Source organism: Thunnus maccoyii, chromosome 21 (genome assembly GCF_910596095.1).
Source record: "Thunnus maccoyii chromosome 21, fThuMac1.1, whole genome shotgun sequence".
NCBI classification, from domain to species: Eukaryota; Metazoa; Chordata; class Actinopteri; order Scombriformes; family Scombridae; genus Thunnus; species Thunnus maccoyii.
Window position 1 is genome coordinate 25,577,221 of NC_056553.1, and position 21,059 is coordinate 25,598,279.

The following is a 21,059-nucleotide window of genomic DNA, read 5'->3' on the forward strand; positions in this document are numbered from 1 at the left end:
TTAGCATCAATGACAAAATGCCAGCTGTCAGATGCATGAAAGCAAACACCATAATGATAAAAAAAACAAAATGATGTGTTTTCCTTTTGGTTTGAGATTTAGAAATATAACCTTGATGCTACTACATGAGGGCATCAGGTTTATAAAAAGTCACAAATAACTAGTGTAAAATTAAAGAGGCAATAAGAGTGAGTGTTACTGTTTCAGAGCTGTCAGTGCAGGATTTGATCAGGTTGTTCATCACTCTCAACCTGTACTCTCCTCTGTTCCATCACTTGCTTAGTCGTTCCATGCTACTGCTAAAGCACAGGTTGACATTTTTAAGTGAATTTTAAAAGGACACAATTTTTCAAGTGTGTCTTAAACAGGGATGGGTGTCATTAGGACTTTACTCTTATCAATACTCCTCATCAGTTCAATACTCTTATTGGTTCTTTTTCATGACTAAAGAATTGATTTTTTAAAAATATATTATTTTATTAAAGCATACATTCAGAACAGGATTAGAATTGATTTATATTTTAAATAAAACAATATTGTATCTAGACTAGCAACAGTAATGGTTACAGCAGCAAAGTCACTTAATAAATTCAATAATATCCAAATAGACAAACATAGTTGTAAACTCTAGTAAAACTTTATCTTTCAATTCACCTGGTTCACTGTGTCCACCTCTCTGCTCTGCTGTCTGCTCTGTCTGCTCTGTCTGCTCTGTCTGTGTGTGTGTGTGTGTGTGTGTGTGTGTGTGTGTGTGTGTGTGTGTGTGTGTGTGTGTGTATGTGTGTGTGTGTGTGTGTGGAACAAACACTGACACAGAGGAGAGGCTACTGCACGAGCACAAGTTACACCAAAAAGTACCGATGAAAGAACTGACCTTAAAAATGCCTAAAAATTCTAAAAATTTTAGAACCAGTTCCAATTCAGATCCGGGTTTCAGGGGGCATGCCTAGTGTTAAAACAATAGTCAGTAGCCCAAATGACCATTGAACATTTTCTTTCCACACTCATTCCTCCTGTTCATACTGACCATTGGAAGATCCCTTCATAATGCACTTACAATGTAAGTAATGGGGGACAAAATGACTAACTCAGACTGCTCAACTTTTAAATGCATTTTTGGACAAAGTGACATTTGAAGCCAGTTTGATAGCCAGTATGAGCAGGAGGAATGATTACAGAAAGAAAAAAAACTATTTCAATCTTCATTTGGGCTCCTGACTGTTGTTTTAAGACAGACTTGGAAAACTATGAACCTGTCCTTAAAGCTTATGAAGCTTCAGCAGTCTGAAAATGATGTTTCCCTCCCAGTTAATCTGACATTGCAATGATCCACACAATAACACCCCTGTAGTCTAAAGTAAAAAAAAAAACAAAAGCAAAGTAAAAGTTATTTGAAAATGTCCTGTAGTGTCGTTTATGTGAAGCAGCATTCAGTTTCTATGCACCACACATCTGGAACAAACTCCCAGAAAACTTAAGGTTTGCTCCAACTCTCAGTGCTTTTAAAACAAAGCTCTGTGTGCATCTGCCTTTTATTATATTCAATTTGAGACTTTATTTATCCATATCTCACACTGCACTGTATCTGCAATGCAATTGTTATTCTCTTGTTTTATCTGTCTTATTCTATTTTAGATTATGTTTACCCTCTATTATATTTGAGTCTTATAAATCATATTTAAATGTGTCATTTTATAATGTCTTGTTTTTTCTTTTACTCTGAGTTACATGCCAGAGTCAGCATGCTAACATGCTCATAATGACAATTCTAACATGTTGACCATCTTAGTTTAGTGTTTTAGCATGCTAACATTTGCTAATTAGCACTAAATACAACAGACAGCTAAGGATGATGGGGATATCATTAGTTTGGAGATATTTGGTCATAAACCAAAGTATTGGACAAATTAAAATTTTGACCTAATGATGTTGCTAGATGAAAAGTCCAGAGAATCACCAAAGTTATCACAATTTACCCTGAGGGAGACATGAATGTCTGTGCCAAATTTAATAATAAACTATCCAATAGTTGTCCAAATATTTCACACAAAACAACAAAAGTCATCTCGTGATAGCATTAGAGGAAACATACATAAAAAAAGACAGGGAGCACAATACAACGAATGTCTGCACAGAATTAAGTGGCTCCAATAGTTGTCAAGATATTTCACTAAAAATCAAAAATGTTCAACATGGTGGCGCTACAAAAGTAAGTAGATACAAAAGTAAGAGGATCACTGAAATCAACAAGATTCATCCTGAGAGGATCATTCATGGCAATCTATAATTTTATATTTGTTGAGACATTTCAGTCTGGACCAAAGTAGTGGACACGACCAACAGACTAAAACACCAGCATGAAACGTAAATGGCTTGGAGCCCTTCCTTGTGCCTCTGGCTTATTTAAACCACAGGGGCCAGACTGAGGTCAGCTGTTCTTTTAGAGCAGCCAGTTAAATTACCTGTGAAACTAAGCACTTAGTTTAGCAATGGAGTGGTTCAGAAGTCAGACAGGTTATCCAAAGAAATAAAGTATAAAGTAGGACAACGTGTCATTTTACCAACAAAGGTTACATCAGTGGTGTCATTCTATTGTGGCGTAATACAGCAAACTACATAATATACCATTGGTAAACTCAAAAAGAAACAATGCACATATCATAGATACATGACTTACATGCACAGCATACAAAAGTACACTACTACAAAGCTTATACTCTGATACTAACAGTATCAATACATGTACTTGACTTACACACTCTGATCTATATGCATGACATACAAAAACGAGCCCACAGTACAGTACTTTAGTTACTTTCAGCTCATTACCCATTACAAAGCACAGCTTAAAAACAAAACAAGAACTCATTTTCACAAGCCAGACCTTCAGCACAGACTCATTCACAAATCACACACAGTCAACAGGACGCTGAACAACCAACAAGTGCAAAACTGGAGAAATTCCTGATTATTCAAACACCTGCAGGCTCTGTCTTTGTGAATATGTCTGTGTAGACAGCACACTAACACCACAGCTGCAGTGTCCAACAACAACCTGCTAACAACCTGCAGCAGGATATATAACTTAATATGAACTTCTGTAACTCTTCATGCAAATAAAAACAGATCGTGATTTAACCATCCTTACCTCCCGCGCTCCGTAATCCACGTTCCTCGGCAACATGTCAGCAACCAATGAGATATCTCCTTCACCACCACATCCACATGGAACTCTTCTCCTCCTGACGCCGCGCTTCTGATCAGCTGGGATCCAGGCGCTCCACATGCATCCACGCAGTGGCCCACTCGGACGCGGCTCTTCCAAGCAATTAACATCTTCAACTGGACGTTTGCTCACCTCCAGCGAGCTCTCAAGGAGACGGCGAAGTGATGCCTCCTTCGAAATGAAAAAGACAAAATTTTCCAATCCTATGCAGACTCTACTTCCATCAACCCTCTCGCCGCCAGCTCAAATCCTCCCGCTCTTCCGGGTTCATTGTCCGCCACTGGGCCGACGCACGCCGCACACCGATGACACAACGCCGCCTACTACAACAGAACCTAGACTTCTTCAGCCCCGGCTGAACTCCGGATACAAATCCTGTTTCGCTGAACTGACAGCAAAGCCAGGTTCTTCCTGCTCCCCTCTGCCTCCACCTCCACTACCGCTCCAGACGGCCGCTCACTTCCGGGTTCCCTGCCCAGACCCACCTGTACGCCGCACATTGATGACATCACGACGCAGCCAACTGCTTCAGCCCTCTCGCAGGGCCAGGTCATATCTTCCCCTGTGCCTGCTGCGTCTCAGTCTGATCTGCCTCGTGTTATTCGTCTTTTCTCTCATCCCCGTGTGAGCAGGCTGCACAATCAACCCCTGCACATACATCCCCTCATCCTTTTGTGGCAGGTGGCACCGAGCGGAAAAAGGGGAGGTGCACCAAGTAGTGTGGTTTGTCAAGATATAAGGCTACCTGAAGGAGGAACGGAGGTTTTTGCTTCTGTTGGTTCAGGCTGGTGGATTGAGGCAGGTGCACACCTCAAACCATGCTGGCATGCAGGGAAGGCAAGAGTGCAGGAATGACTGGTAGGCTTAACGCTGTTTTCTGTGTGTGTTATACTGCCAGGTTGGAATGTATGTGTGTGTGTGTGTGTGTGACATTTATTGTTTTCGTATATTTCAAACCTGCTTCCTTGCTGGGTTGAATGCAGCTGGTAGTCAGTGTGAAAATAAATCGACGTACCAGGTATTTTAAAAGTTCAGTCATGTAGTTTTTGATATTTAATTAGTATGTATCTTAATATTTGTGCAATAAAGTGGTTTTAAGATCGTTTATAATGTTTTCTCCTGCAGGGCATCAGTGGTCCACTACCTGCTCTTGCCGTGGGATTATTTGTATTATTTGTTTGTGGGTTTTTTTGGAGTTTTCTTTTCTGTCTAGTCCGCCCTGGCACGTGAGCTGGTAGCGGGCAAAAAGAAATGGGTATTGCCCTTTGGGCGGACTAGTTTTTCTTTTTTCTTATTTTCGTTTGTTTGTTTTGACATCAGTCTGCCTTATGTCCCCACCATTAACATTATTCAGGTTGAATCCCAGTTAAGCAATCAGAGCAGGCTTAAGGTGTGCTGTGGTTGTTAGTCGGTTGCAGTGAAGATAATCACGTGTGCCAATTTGGAGTGTGTGAACTCACCTAGTGTGTAGGACTTATTGATTGCAGTGTGCACTGGCGTGTCTTAGTAAAACAGCCCCTGCCCTGTTAGTGATAGCTGGGAAGTTAACTGGGAGGAAGTTAAAGTGGGTGAATGTAAAATCTAAATCTGACTGTCTGTAATAAAAATATTTATACTTCCTTTTTTTGTCATTCCTTATGCTAGTGTCCTCAGAACCCCCGGTCGCCGATCCCCTCGCTCCAGCCATCGTTAACACTGCCCGCGAGCACTTTCACTCTGGCCTCTGCCACTCCGCACCTCCAAGGCCTACAAAGCCAGGCTTTCCAGTTCTGCACAGCCTCCAGTTCCACCACCGCTCCAGCTGACCACTTGCTTGCAGGTTCCCTACCCAGCGCCTCCTCCACTGGCACACCGATGATTCCATCCTGCCGCCACTACAATGCGGCAACAGACTGCTTCAGCCCTAGCTAGAGCCAGGTCGTATTCCCCTACGTGCCTGCTCCCTACGTCTTAATTGCCTTGTGTTTTTGTTTCATCCCTGCGTCTATGAGCCGCACATCTTACCACCTCACAGGCATCCCTTCGCCCCTCGACCCTCATCCCTTCATCCCTCACCCCTTGACCCTCATCCCTTCATCCCTCAGCCTCAACCCTCATCCCTTCATCACTCACCCCTCGACCCTCATCCCTTCATCCCTCAACCCTTATCCCTTCATTCCTCACCCTTCGACCCTCATCCCTTCATCCCTCACCCCTCGACCCTCATCCCTTCATCCCTCACCCCTCGTCCCTTCATCCCTCACTCCTCGACCCTCATCCCTTCATCCCTCACCCTTCGACCCTCAACCTTCATCCCTTCATCCCTCCCTTAATCCGTCCTTTATGAATCATCCTGGCTCTCCTCCGCCGATATTATTTGTTTACAGCACCCCTCTTCGCCTCCTCCCACCGCCGCTACTATAGCTGCCTCGGCTCACCTGCTTCTTTTCATTCAATCAACCTTTATTTACATGTCGGGGTATCATTGAGGGCATGCACTCATTTTCAGTGACATTGACTGACTGTATCAACTGCTTTGCCACAGTGAACAGTTTTCATTGCAATCGATTCATTGCTTCAGGGAGCCTGGTTTTCCTCATCATTAGTTGACAAGTTAAGGAAGCCACAGAGCTCCCTCCTTTCTAACCCCTTCCGTTTTGTATTTGTTTTTGTTTTCGTCTCATCCATCGTCCCCCCACCCCAACACCCAACTGTATTTTTTCTGTGTTTTCAGCACCCCCTGTCGCGGGTCCCCTCGCTCTACCTGTCTTCGTCACCGTGCCCACCAGCACTTTCACTCCGGCCTCCGCCAACCCTCCATCCCGCCACTGAACACTGTCTACAATCGTGCCATCATCTCCAACACCCATAGACGTTAAATGCCCTACACTATGTGCCGGTGGACCATCCCGACCACCATGTCATCCGCGTTCCTGCCCTTGGTTCAATCACGTTTTCCACCCAGTCCTCAAACCTCCTTCATCCCACCCCTTGACCCTCCTTTATCCCACCACCACGCATGGTTTGCAATCACGCTGATATCTCATACACCCATAAACATCACATGCCCAAAACCATGCTCCAACTGACCATCCCAATCGCCAGTTTGCCCGTTTTCTTATTCTTGGTCCATCTGTGGTTTCCAACTAGTCCTCGTCACTCCTGCATCCCTCCACTTGACCCTTCTTCACGCCACTCGTCAACCCTCATTCAATCCTCTGCATCCGAGCTTCATCCAGCCCTTTATGAACCTCCCAGCTCTCATCCTACCCCCTCATCCTCCGACGCCCCCGAGTGCTTTCCGAGACAACCGCACTACCTAATCCCACAACATCCTGCCGTCCTCAGACGCAGCAGTAGGTGGTTCGTCTCCGATCAGCCACCTGAATAGTCCCCCCCCCCTGCTCTCTATGAACCATACCACGTCATCTTCTCAGCCCTTCTTTGGGGGCATGAGCGGTCTTCCAGTCATCCTCAGCCTACTACATTGTCGTCAACCATAATAAACTAGAAATTTAAATCCTTGGCACCAGACCCAGATTCCCACCTGAAAGCCACATCTTATGCCAAACGTTCGCCCCTCACTTCAGACTTCCTGGCCCACCACCAAACTCTACGCACAGGCAACCTGTCTCCTCACATCAACAAAGTCAGTCCACATTCCTAACCGTACTCTGCCAATTCTTTCGCACTGGAGCCACGCCAACCGCTTCCAAATAAGAAATCCCAGACCACCTGTTTAAAATTAAATAAATAAAATTCTCGACCACTAGTCTTCCCAAGATTCCACACCTACCTCAGCGACATTCAAAGAGCCTGTTCTCACTTAGTCAAATGTAGTTAACTTTGGGGGATGACGAAGCAGAAAGCTCATCGAGACATGTCCCCCACCCTGAGTCTCGACCCCCGGGTTCCTAGATGCTCCAGCCTTTTTGTGGTTCCATTTGGTCCCTGATCGTCCCCATGCCATCGACCCCCTTCTTCCCTCTCCTCGACCCCATCATCCCACCGTACACGACCCGGACCAACCTTCAGCTCCCATTCATCCCCCGGCAATCGACCTCCTTCATCCCTCTTCTCGACCCCCATCCAGCCCACCATACACTATCCTCATCCAATCCTGAACTCTCTCGACAATCCAAATAAAACTTTTATACCATTCAAATGGCATGGTCTTTGTTAGTGAACCTACTGTTATAAATAAAGACTAGCCATCTTCACCTTTCTTCCCTTAGGTAGACTTCAGCAAGGTTGCAACACCATGTTTGTCCACACAAACTGGCTGACGTGTACCAGCTGTTACAGCTCAGAGGGGAGCGGTTTCACTTATTTGAAACACAATGAAAAATGGGGAGGAGACAGACAGTCAACAACAAAAGTGTCTGTTTTTGAAGAAAATAATTCATTTAATTTTTCATTGATTTAAATGGCAGTGACAGCAGGACGGCTTGCCTTGGTTCATCAGAGAACACTCCACCACATTATAAGGGGAGCACAAGGTAGTCCAGCCCATTTGTTACTCCAATACAAAAAAGTGCACAAACCAATCAAGCCTGACCCGCGCCTGAAACTGTGCAATAAAACTGTTTTACTCTATAGACTACAAATGTGTGTTATGCCATCACCTCTGAAAACCACACGTGTCTTCAAGTTGCTCAGTGTCTGATCAGTTCAGAAAAGATGCAAAAGACTGTCCTTTTCAATACAAAACTAATCGCAGCCTGCTAAATTCAACTTGCTTCAGTATGATACTGCACTGAAGCAGACTGTCCGACAGATTCTGCACCTCCTCTCTCTCCTTGCACTCCTTCAAGTTACAGGATGACTGTGGTATTCAAACTGACATGCTTGATTTTAATCTGTGCTTAAACCTATGCAATTTTACTTGAACAAAAGTTACAGAACACTAACACAATGCTATAATAAGATACACATACAGTACACACAAACACACCCTGCCCAGGTCATAAATCTGTGAATTTCATAAACGCTCCAATCGGGAAGAATTTGGCCAGGGCTATGCTGTTTCTCGTTAACAGTAAATAGCGTCACTGGGTCCTGGAGGTGAAATTACACTATATCATGGCTGAGAGCTCATTAAAAATGGATATGAGTGGTTGACTAACAGTAGCTCCCAGGCTGGAAAGTGTCAACGGGCCCGCCGCCTTCCTTCCATGTTGTAAAAAATTCAAGCTGATGTGACACAGCGGGCACGTTGGTGCCAGACATGCACGGTGATTTATGCCTCTCATTTCCAGTAGTGGACATTTTAAGTGAAAGCAGAGGGAATTTGCCAATTTTACAGCGTAGCACTGCAGAGGAAAAACTACAACAGTTGTATACTTGAAGAGATTCTCAGCATTGTTGGGAGGAAAAGCAAAGATGCCTGAATGCAGCATCTGTCAAGAACATGCTTACAAATTACCTGTCAGCTCTCACTGACTATCATCCAAGGCCGGCTGCCACACAAACAAAACAAATACAAAGCAAATACAAAAGTGAATTTATGTTATGTAGCAAAATATACAGTTTGCTGCTGTGGCTCACTCAGCACACATAGTCAATGCTTTCTGTTTAGGATGCAGCATTCATTCTGGCACCAGCCTTTGATGTAGTTTTAGTCTTAGTTACAGCATCAGCTGAGAAGGGGTCAAATGTGAACATGCTACATCAGAAACTTCAATTCTTAGTAATGACATCTGAGCCAGCTGCATTTGCTGATGACAATGGTGGAGAAAAAAAAGCTAAAGTTGAACTGTTGCTGACTTGTTTTTTCACAAATAACAAAGCTAAAAAATGTAGAGGTGGGGCTGAAAAGAAGAGAGAAGAGAAAAGAAGACAAAATCCTGAAAATAGAACCATCCAAATGCTTTGACTAGCAGCTCTGCAGACAACAGCAGAGTGGATTCAGGACCACAGCTCCCACTGACTCCAGTTAAAACACCAGTCAATGTTTCTGTGTAGGACAGAAGACAACAGGAAGCTAGTTTGGGTTTAGTTAGCAGGATTACTCAGTTTTGTTTTCTGTTCTCCTTTAATTTGCTAATTACTAATTCCTATTAAGCTGATTATCAAAGTACTCGAGTATTTTGTCCATTTTCTCAGACTTTACATATCTTCATTGCAGCAGGATTCACTCAAGGGAGAAAAACAAAATTTAAAAAATGTACGGTATATTATTTACTGCTGCACTCCAAAAGCAAATACTTTGCAGAGATAGAGTTGAATATGAAAAATACAAACACCTGTACAATTTAAAACAATGCAAATGGAACAGCCATGAATAAAAGTGGCCTTAGAGTTCAGTTTCGTTGATACTACTCGTTTGTGTGTGACTTTGTTGTAGTTGTGGACTGTATCGAAAAGCTGCATTTATAATTTGCAACTGAGAAATGCAGGGTGGTCCTTCTCTGAAATCATTGCCAAAAATAATAATAATGCACGTGCCTTATTTGCTACTGTTGACAGGCTAACAAATCCTCCTGTGTCAGTAGCCCCTGAACTTCTATCCACCAAGGCCTGCAATGAATTTGCCTCATCCTTCACTGACAAAATTCAGAAAATAAGACAAACAGTCAGTGCCTCCATATCAGGTGTAGGATATGCGTTGCCCCTGTGTCCACTTAAAATCAATTTGAGTAGTATGACACAATTCCATCTGATCAACCATAAAAACCTGGAGGACATTATACAACATCTGTAATCCTCCTCTTGCTGCCTTGATATTCTGCCTACAGGCTTTTTAAAAACTGTTTCAAATTGCATGGCCTCAGATCTTCTACAGATTGTCAACACATCTCTTCTCTCAGGTGTCCTCCCACAGGCCCTGAAAACTGCTGTCATCAAGCCACTCTAGACACAATCTAGACACTTCACTTGTGAGCAACTATAGGCCCATATCAAACCTCCCATTTTTAAGCAAGATCATAGAAAAAGCTGTATTTCAACAACTGAACAACTTTGTGGCACTAAACAACTGTTTTGATGCCTTCCAGTCAGGATTTCGACCACACCACAGCACTGACACTGCTCTTGTTAAAGTCTTCAATGACATACACTTAAACACCGAGATCTCAGTTCTGCATTTGACATGGTCAACCACAACATATTACTAGACAGACTGGAAAACTGGTTGGGACTTTCTGGCACAGTGCTAAACTGGTTTGAATCCTACTTAAAGGACAGGAACTACTTTGTGTCTATAGGTAATTACACATCTGAGCGGACAAAAATGACATGCAGAGTTCCCCAAGGCTCCATTCTGGGGCCTCTTCTGTTCAACATCTACATGCTCTCACTAGCTCAGATTATGAGAAACAATAAAATATGCTATCACAGTTATGCGGATGACACATAAATTTACATAACCGTATCACCAGGGAACTATGGTCCAATACAAGCACAATACAAGCAAGTGCATTGAACAAATCAATGATTGGATGTGCCAGAATTTTCTTCAGTTAAACAAAGATAAAACTGAAGTACTTGTTTTTGGAGCCAAGGAAGAACGATTAAAAGTCAGCATTCAGCTTCAATCAGTAATGTTAAAAACCACAAACCAAGCCAGAAATCTCGGTGTAGTCATGGACTCAGACCTGAATTTCAACAGCCACATTAAGACAATTACAAAGTCAGCCTACCATCACCTAAAGTATATATCAAGAATTAAAAGACTTATGTCTCAGCAGGATTTGGAAAAACTTGTCTATGCATTTATCTTCAGTAGACTTGACTACTGTAATGGTGTCTTCACAGGTCTCCCTAAAAAATCAATCAGACAGCTGCAGCTGATTCAGAACGCTGCTGCTCGAGTCCTCACTAAGACCAAGAAAGTGGATCATATCACTCTAGTTCTCAGATCTCTACACTGGCTTCCTGTCTGTCAGAGAATTGACTTTAAGATATTGCTGTTAGTTTATAAAGCACTAAATGGTTTAGGGCCAAAATACATCTCTGATCTGCTGCTACATTATGAAACATCTAGACCTCTCAGGTTGTCTGGGAGTAAAAACAAAACATGGTGAAGCAGCTTTCAGTTTTTATGCTCCACATATCTGGAACAAACTTCCAGAAAACTGTAGATCTGCTGTGACTCTCAGTTCTTTTAAATTGCAGCTGAAGACTTTTCTGTTTGCTGTTGCCTTTCATTCACCCACCTCACTACTTCTACAAACTACAGTTATAAAATCACCACAGAGTCTGATGAATATATTATAATTATTTACCATTCTACAAAGGTTTCTATTTCATGCAGTTCTCTACAAATGATCACGGTTGATTTAATCTCAGTTTAGTACCTAATTCTTTTAAAGTGTGACATATATGGTGATGGTTTATCTCCAGGTGGGTTTTGGTGAGCCAGTCCAGGCCAATTTTTATTCCCACTCTGACCCTGGCTCTGAAAAGCTAGTAAGTGGATCCTTGAGCCTTAAATTATTTTGTTAGACATGCTTAACATCAGTATGTTAACACTGTCATTATGAGCATCTCAGCATTAAAACCACAATCAAAACAAAAACACTGGTATTTTTTTTTTAGACAAAAACAAACTTTGAACCTGAGCTTTTCTCCACCTTAAAATTACTTTCTTTACAGTGAGCACTGGAGCCTCACAGAGCTGCTAGCAGCTGTAAACTCAGTCTTGTTACAACAGCACCCCTTCCTGTGACAACTCCTCTGTAGGTACCATTTGTCACATGTTGCATCTCATTGAACTCAGCTTTGCAAGCCTATCCCCAGCAACGTCCACAGGGATGGTGTACAGGTGGTCTCCCTCTCACAAGAACACCACACACACACACACACCAAGCTCACTAGATGAAAGAACAAAAACGAATAAATCAAAGACAGATGTTCTCATTCTTGGCGAGGAGCCTGCCCTCATTAATCACACCTTATCAGTCGCTATATGAACGAAGAGAGGCAGAAAACGGAGTGAGAAGCAAGGGAGGAGGCTGGAACACAAAAATACATGGTGGAGGAGGAAGTGATGGAGGAGTGTTTCTCTCTGCTCGCTGTGTGACTCAGAGGCTCAGCGCAGTCCCTGACCTCCTGCCACCTCGGTGAATTGAATAAAGACGCAGCTGCAGCCCAAGGGCACGGTGTTAAATAATGCCCAGGCACACTGAGTACATTAAGATTTAGCATAAATACGGAACAGTAGAGCAGTGACTGGCCTCTGTGCTGCCATCTCATTAACCCTGTCAGAGAGAGAGACAGACAACTCCAAAGGGAGATGTCAAAGGAAAAAATGGACGCCCACACCAGGTGGGTGACCTCGAGAAAAGACCTTGAGATATTGAGTCACATTTCAAAAGTTCCCAAAGCGGGGATCATGATGTAAGATTTGAATTTGTGCATCTGCTTCTTTTGTGCTGAGATGAATAGATGAGATGACATTGACTTCTAAATGTCTTACAGTGAAAGAGAGCTATGCCTCTGAAAACCACATGCACATTGACTAAGTTATTATCAAATTGTATTCTGTGCAGTAGCAAATACACTCAGCAGGACTAGAAAGAAGACATGTTCTCTGGATGCATTCTTTAAAGCTCATATACTTTTAATATAATTCAAATACTGTGTCTATTTAATATGCTAATGACGAGCCGTGGCCTTGATGTGAGATCAAGTGTGTTTCCAGATCCTAGTTTAATGGAGCAAAGAACATATTTTTGCTTAAATTTTTCTCACACTCGTTTGCAATCACATTGATTTTCTCTCTGTTTGACAGGTCATATGCAGCTTTATTTTGCATAATGCGTAGAACACCAACTAAATAGTTAGGGCAATATCTAAATGACCAGGATTTAAAATTGAAATGTGCTTCATATAATGACAAGCATGCTTATGTTTACTCTATATTAGTGAGTGTTCAGTGCTGTCACAGTCAGAGGTAAGACAGAGCAGTGCGTGCTCGGTGGGGTCTGGTGAGGCTCAGTGGAGTCTGTCTAATTGGGATAAGGGCAAAGTCACTGGCGGAAACTAAAATTACTTTGCAGGTAATCAGATTAGCCACTTCTCACAGGTGTCATTTTGTAGGTTGTACAATAGATGATGGACGAGTGCCCGCTGTAGTTTAGACAAAGACTTTCACACACCCAGTAAGGTCCTTCAGTTATGTCACAGCCTCCAACAGACGCCTTATTGGCAGTTAGAAAAACATGCAATTTTCAGTCCTGTTAGCAGCTCAGCACATACATACTGACTGTGGAGGTAGCTTGTTTCACCCGAGATAGTCTTTCCAAAAAAAGTTGATAGTTTGCCAAACACATGTTGAGTAAAAAAAGAAGAAAAAGGCACAAATACAAGAAGTATCAAACCCAGAGTTGAAGTAATAGTTTGACATTTTGGGAAATACAGTTATTGGCTGTATCGGCCCTACTATCAAGAATATCACTAGTAGGGCTGGATATTGCCACTGGTCTCCTGATTCGATTCACAAAGTCCACAATCAATTAATTTTGATTCAATTCAATTTGATTCTTGATCCAGATAAATTCTAATATGCATAAAGCTCTTCTCAATTTATCCTGGGAACTTACATTTATCGGCTGAAGTGTAAACACATTTCCTGGTTATAAAACTGTGGACTAAGGATTTTTTTTTTTTCTTGGGCGAATGCAAAAAGACTCAAACATGACACATCTATATATTTTTAGGCCAACATGTGCAAAACAGCTGAACAAGAATAATAAAAGACGTGCATCATTGGCGAAGGCTTCATCATTATACATTTTTTTGTTTGAAAGTCTGATCATTAATTTATCTGCACTGTTTGTATTTGCATTTGTGTTGACAAGATATCAGTCATCTACATTACTTCTTAACTTAAAATAAGATTTTTGTACACATTGTAATAACTTGATTTCCACAAATTGCACATTAGCTTAGCATAACGTAAGCTAATTGCCTTTAGCTTTGCTTGTGCTTACCTTTATGCTATGCTAAGCTAATCACCTCCTGACTCCAGCTCAATACGTAATGTACAAACATAAAAGTGGTTTCCATATTCTCATCTCACTCTTGGCAAGAGTTGTATAGCTATTTCCCCAAATGTCCTTTAAATAACCTCACTGAAATGTATGGATATTAGCAATAAAATAAGCACAGTGGTGGAGGAGAATACTAGTGAAGATGGGCCCAGAGAGTTCACAAGGCTTTGCAGTGATCATGTTATCAATGACTACCTCCATACTTATAGACATTTGAATTTGTTCAAGAAGGTGTTATGTTGGTACACTGAGTCAGGAAATAAAGGCTTCTCATGAAATTACTATTGTAACTTAAGCTCACATATTAACTAAACAGAACCATGTAATGTTTGTTTAACATTATAATCCTTATTTAAGTGCACTGACAGCCATTTGACCCACATATTTTGTTTCTTTTCTTTTGGTTGGCGCTGTCATTGCAGGACCTCAAATGGGTGATTGAAGGAAGACCTCATTGGTTTTTGCACATTAACAACATGGCGGTTATTCTCAAAACCTCACATTTCGCCTTAAATATTTACACAAATGGGGTTCTGAAGGAGCTGCAGTTGCATGTATCGTGTATCTTTTTTATGTGTACAACACCTGGTTTAATTAGTTGTTTACACGTTTTGGTAGTTTTAACAGGCCGCAAGTCAAGTAGTTTCCTAATGCTCTTCATAGTTCACTTATCAGTCCGGCTTTCAGCTGTTGGGTTTAACAGAGGTTTAAATCTTACAAGAAACCTACATGAGACAAACCGGATGGGTGACTAATGTATTATTTTTACGCATCAACTTAATTGTCATTTTGCTGAGGCAAACAGACAGAACACACTTATCCTTTTACTCTGCCTGTCTGCTCTCCTTTGTAGCCCTTCAGCATGATGGTACTTACACCCATCTCTGCTTGTTCTGCCTTTTCTTCTGTGCAGCCCCACCATACATGATCAATTCATATACTTGTGTCAGCCCTGCCCTGCCGGTAGCTTGTGAGTTTGGGTGTGAGTGTCTCGTCCATCCTACAATCCCCCCCTATGGTTGTACACACAGCTGTTCAGAAAGTCACTGGTGCTGCAGCTTGATTGGCTGTCTTAGTGTGAGCACTGTTTGAATTTTTCCCATCCTCTTGTTGCACCGCCGGCTTGATCCATGTCGCCAGGTATCCCAGTATGTTTAGTGCAGCATATTTGTCATTTCCCATAGACAATGAATGAGTGCGGATTTTGTCACCAGTCAGTTCACGTACAGTGGGGCTGGACTGTAACCTAACATCATCATAGTTCTGCTTTCTTTCAAGATGCAGCCGACAGTCAGATCAATGAAAAGCCTCTTAGCCGAGCTGCACTCTCAACATCTGCTATTGAACGAGCACTTTTAGGCCTAACTTAAAGTGCAAGACATCTTTCTTTTTGTGTGTTAGAGCTGCTTTATACACACACACACACACACACACACACATATATTATATATATATGTGTGTATATATATATATATATATATATATATATATATTTGTGCGTGTGTGTGCGTGTGTGTATATCTGAGTGTGTGTGTGTGCATTTGTTAGCCTTCTTGTACTGTACCTATACATCCATCTATGGATGATTGAGTGAAGGCAGAATCAGACTAACTGCCTCTTCATTTTAAGGATGCTGTGCAGGCACTGACCTGCACTTTTGGAGTACATTTGCCAAAAGCCAGTATTTTTTACTGATATACCATGTTAAAAAATATTAAATATGATTTTGTCTGAATGGAAAAGCCTCTAAGACTGGATCATAGGATAGCATAACTCTTAAAATATACATCAACAGATATAGTAACTTATCTTTATTCCTATCTTTCTTGAGTTCACGATATATATTCATATGCAGTTGACTTTCACTTCAGCTTTGCTGTCTGATCAGAAATTCATCTCATGTAGGAAAAGGTAAAAGGTAACCATTGGAGTTGGAGATGGTGAACAGAGACAGGTTGAACAATGAACTACTGCGTGCAATTTGACAATTTAACTGCATTATTAAGTTTTGCATTTGAGTTTTTAACTGATAATTTTCACTTCTGTTAATTTACTCAATTAAATTAACTCACAGTTGTACATTCTATCCACTGAGAACTTGTAGTTTCTAAATGGGCTTGATATCCACTTCTGTTACTTTTTTTCTCACAAAACAGTGCCAAGTTTGATCTTCATAAGCTACATAGGTACAGCATGTAATTGTTAAAGCTTTTACTGCACTGCTGGCAGTCACATCCAGAGAAGGATTGGCACTGAAAAATATGACTGCACAGAAACAGTGTGAGGAAATGGCTGAACTGAATACCTAGCTGCATCATAATTTGTTAAAATTTTGATCAGATATCATACACAGAATAAACACAAAGCCTCATGTAACTGTCTTCAAATTGTGACAACAATTGCTTTCTGGTGGATTTTAACCAAAATTGAAGACACGCTGGTAAATATGTTATAACAAGTTGACAATGCTTTTAAACACTTAATTTGATGAAGAGAGTGATCAGCTGGATATTTAGTCAACTCATCATCTCATCACAACTGATCTCATGATTTAAGTTCTGAATGTGATAACTAGATTATTTAAGTTTACCTGACTGGAAACTGGCAAACTTACCCAACTACATTAAGTTAATGATAAAAGGGAAGCTCAGTTAATATAACTGACTCAACTCAAATACACAACTAAAGAACTCAGGTCTCTCATGTTGTTATAGTTATCAGGACTCACTCACTATTGTTAAATTTAAATTTTGATAATTTATGTTTCTAAATTGTAATAACTTGTAATCCTTATTTTGCTGACATTTGCATAAAAAAAGTGTGTCGGTATAAGTATAGGAATTGTTTCAACTCATGTTGGACAGGGGTAACCTAAAAACACTATTGCCAGTCCCCTTAATTTAAGGACATAAATTCAAGTAATTAATTCTCACACAATGATCCAGGCAACCCCAAAACTGAGGACTTTAATTGAATAAAACAAAATATCATACTATGCATAAAAAATGTAAGAAGTGAACTGAACTTTATAAACTGCAGAAAAAAGCCAGAACATATAAAATGCATACCTTTAAATGTTGACACAACCACCATTTTCTTCAGTCAGATATTTAAACAGTGATGAAATATGCAGTAATCTAAATATTTAACATGTCAGGGATTTATAGGCTGACAACCTTTTAGCAGAGAACAATTTCAAGCATCAGATGAATAATAAATGTGCAGTAATAGGGCCATTATGTACAATAATATTCTCACATGCTCACATGTATTGCAGGCGTATATTTCAATATTCTTATTTTAGACCTATTTTAATTTTGAGGGCTTAAATTGAAAATTAACAAAACATTACAGCTCTTTTTGATGATAGTCAGATTTTTGGTCTATTCTGTGAAATCTTCTGGTGATTTTCTGCCTTTTATGTCTGACCTCCAAAACATCCACCAGTTATCAAACTATATTGCAGTCCAAAGATGAATCTGAGCCTGAGCTTCTTTTGTTTTTCACCTATATAGAGTATAACATGTAACATAAATTTGGGGGGCCTGGATGGTGTAAAAGAAACACTCTCACCCACCAACATGCTGAACAATATTCAATGCTCTGTAGCAGTAATTCTGGCTAGGCCCAATCAACATCAATTGGCAATGTTAGTGGATGGGAAGCTGGTGAGGGATCAAGCATGAGCATGCCTCTCTGGTTGGTCGTTCAATATAACAGTACTGTAATTCAGTCTGAATGTGTGTGATAATTGTATTTAACAAGCATTTCTCTGTAGGAGAAAGTCTTTTTGGACCAGAGGGACTCAAAGTTCAAACAATGCACATTAGCATTGATTGTATCCTTCAGTTTACCTTTAAAGAAAGTATCAGAGTAAGAATGCCTCCAGATGCTGCTGGGTGGCAGCAGCTCTGACCATTTATGAATCATATATTTCAGTTTAACACAAAAGAAGGCTCTGGCAATCATCCTCTGTAAGAGAAGACGACGGGTAAGAACACAAAAATCAAGAAGGGTTTGGGTGCATGAAACCTTTTACATTCTTCACGTCCACTGCAGGTTGCTTTCAGGTTACATCATGGGTCCTCTCATTGGTTGTGCATTGAAATGTCACTGTCCTGTCTTTAGGATGTAACAGCAGAGATCTTAAGGTGTCGAATGATTTGTGGTAAGTGTTGACTCCATGTGACTTGAGGGCTGGATATTCTGACAGTTGTAAGGGCGATGAAGCAAGAAACACGAGCAGTCAAGACAATCAGATGGGTTGTAAACAAACTGACAGTTTAGCCTGAATGGTTACTATATTAGGAGGTAAAACCAAAAGTGAACACACCAGTAATGTCATTAACAACCCGTTTTTGCACAGAAAACTGTGGGTTGGTATGGTAGGTCAATATTAAACCAGAAGATCTGCCTGCAAGATTTGATGATGTTTAGATCCAACAGTTTGGCTAAGAATCTTGCTGACCACTGTAATTTCCTCCTACAAATAGGTCTAACTAACCTGGAGATTTGTTTACAACATGTCTGATTGTCTGATTTGAAGTTTTGCTGCCCCATTTGACTTATTTTAAGTGATGCTGAAGCATTCCCAGATCTCAGCACTGTTGACAATATGTTGTTGTCTGTGTAGGAAAGCCCTCGTCCCTGATCACCTTTTATAAGGATAACAACTGAGCTACCTCCATGACAACTGATCAAAGTCCATCTATTGGGGAAGACTGTGAGATGCAGTTGAAAGCTCAGGAAAAAGCTATAAAGTGTTACAATACTGTTTGTTGTGTTCTGCTCCAGTACCATTAACTTCCAGCTTGATCAGCCTTTCAAGCTGATCAAGCAGGATGCAATGTTGGAGCAGGTGCCATACATCTTCAAGCTGACAAACAAGGTACTGAATGCCCAGTCAGATTCAATTCCTACCAGCTGAATTATTCAGTGGTAGAAAAATAAGCACTAAAAAAAGAAGGGGATGGCCTCAGGGTTGACCCTATCTTGTCTTCTCTTGTGGGCTGCCTAACTTTAAGGAAGTAGTAAATTTAACCCACACCACATGTTTCTCTAACCTTAACAAAGGGGTCATTTTAACCCAAAAACATGACCTTTCCCTAAACCTAACCAAGTGTTTGTTTGATTTTTGCCTAAACCTACCCAGACCTCAACCACAGTGTTGTCACATCATAAAACATCATTATTTTTTAACAGTGATGTGTAACGGTTTTGGAAAACACAGACAAATTATGCTGTCCTGCCAATTACTGCTGACAGGGGCGCCAGATTAGAATGTTATTCTGGAGTCACATGGTCAAACAACCTATTTGGTCATTTAATTTGGAGGACTTGTTGGCCAACAGACATTACATACAAACTGACCCACTCACAGACACACCCTATTGTATTTTCTTATTTAATTTACTTAATTAAAACATATTTGCATTACTTAAGGACTATGTGTGGTCTTCTTCCTTTGTCACACATTTTTGAGCCAGGTTGTGACAAAGGTCAAGAATGAAAGTTATTGTCTTTTACTGTAGCTCTTCTGACATCAATGGATTGCAGAAGTGAAGCTAGTTGTTAGGGATGGTTTTAGCAAAAATTACAGAACATTAGCAAGTACTATGGAGGTTATAGGAGTGTCATCTATGGAAATACGGTTGAAATTCAGTGAGTGTTCCTTTAAGGCAATGTAAGGTAGGTTTAATTAGAGGTTTAAGAGACTGCCTCCCCTGGAGCTGTTGACTAAAACTTTGAGGAACCCCCATCATAACTGAGGGGCTCAACAATTAAAGGCTAACAGTCAGTGTGATGTGTCTAACCCCAATGCATTGTGGGTGGCATGGCAGGGGTTAACCTCCTTCTTAAACCCAATGAACCCCTGCTCTGCCTCCCTAAGCCTATAGCTGGGAAACAATGCCCTTATCTGGTTCGCTCAACCTGCCTTCCCATTTAGCCCCTCTGCCAGCCACAAATTTGCATGTCAATCATAGCAGCGGATGACATTTAAAAAGCCTGTAAAAGGACTGGTAGGAAATCACAGAAATTAATTGCGAAGTGCGCGTGCACGTTCGTGTGAAATGCACACGTACACTCACACACAGACACACAGACACACAAACACACACACACACACATGCACAATCTCCCCCTATCTTCCCACACACACGATGCTCACCAGGAATTGTAATTACTTTACATTTCTTTGTGGACGGAAGAAATTACCAAAATGGTTGAAGTAAGCGTCTCTGGGCGTAATTAACATTGTAGCTATCAAAAAATTCTTTTGAAACAATGAATTCTGCATGTCCATGTCCTTTCTTTTCTGTCAGACATTCTCTTATTCTTTGAGTTCAGCTGAATAAAACAACCAGCAGACACCACTTTGCTCTCTCAGATCAATAGAGAACACCAACAGTTATTTGCCTCTGTATAGTGGAGAATCAACACAATATCGCACTCTGGCTCTGCATTTAGATTTATTGTTTTCATTTTGCCTTTATTCATTTTGTGTGATTCTCTCTCTCTCTCTCTCTCTCTTTCTCTCTCTGCCATTCCCTTCCACTCAGGCAGAAGCAGAGTTATGGAAATTGCCTACAGATTTTTAAGCAGTTGAATAAAGAAGCCGACTGGTGACCTATTCAACCACAGAAGCTAATGAGACTGAAATGGGTTGCTATCCTCAAGCTTGGGCAAATGACATTTGACAAGGAACGCTGGGGTTAACTTTGTATGTGTGTATGTATGTGTCTGTGATTAAAATCACGCTGAATGAAAGTGTCATGCCATGATGCACAGTACCTGATGCCTTGGTAGAAGAGTGTCTTCACATTAAATCCCCCTATTACACTATCCATTGATCCTGTACA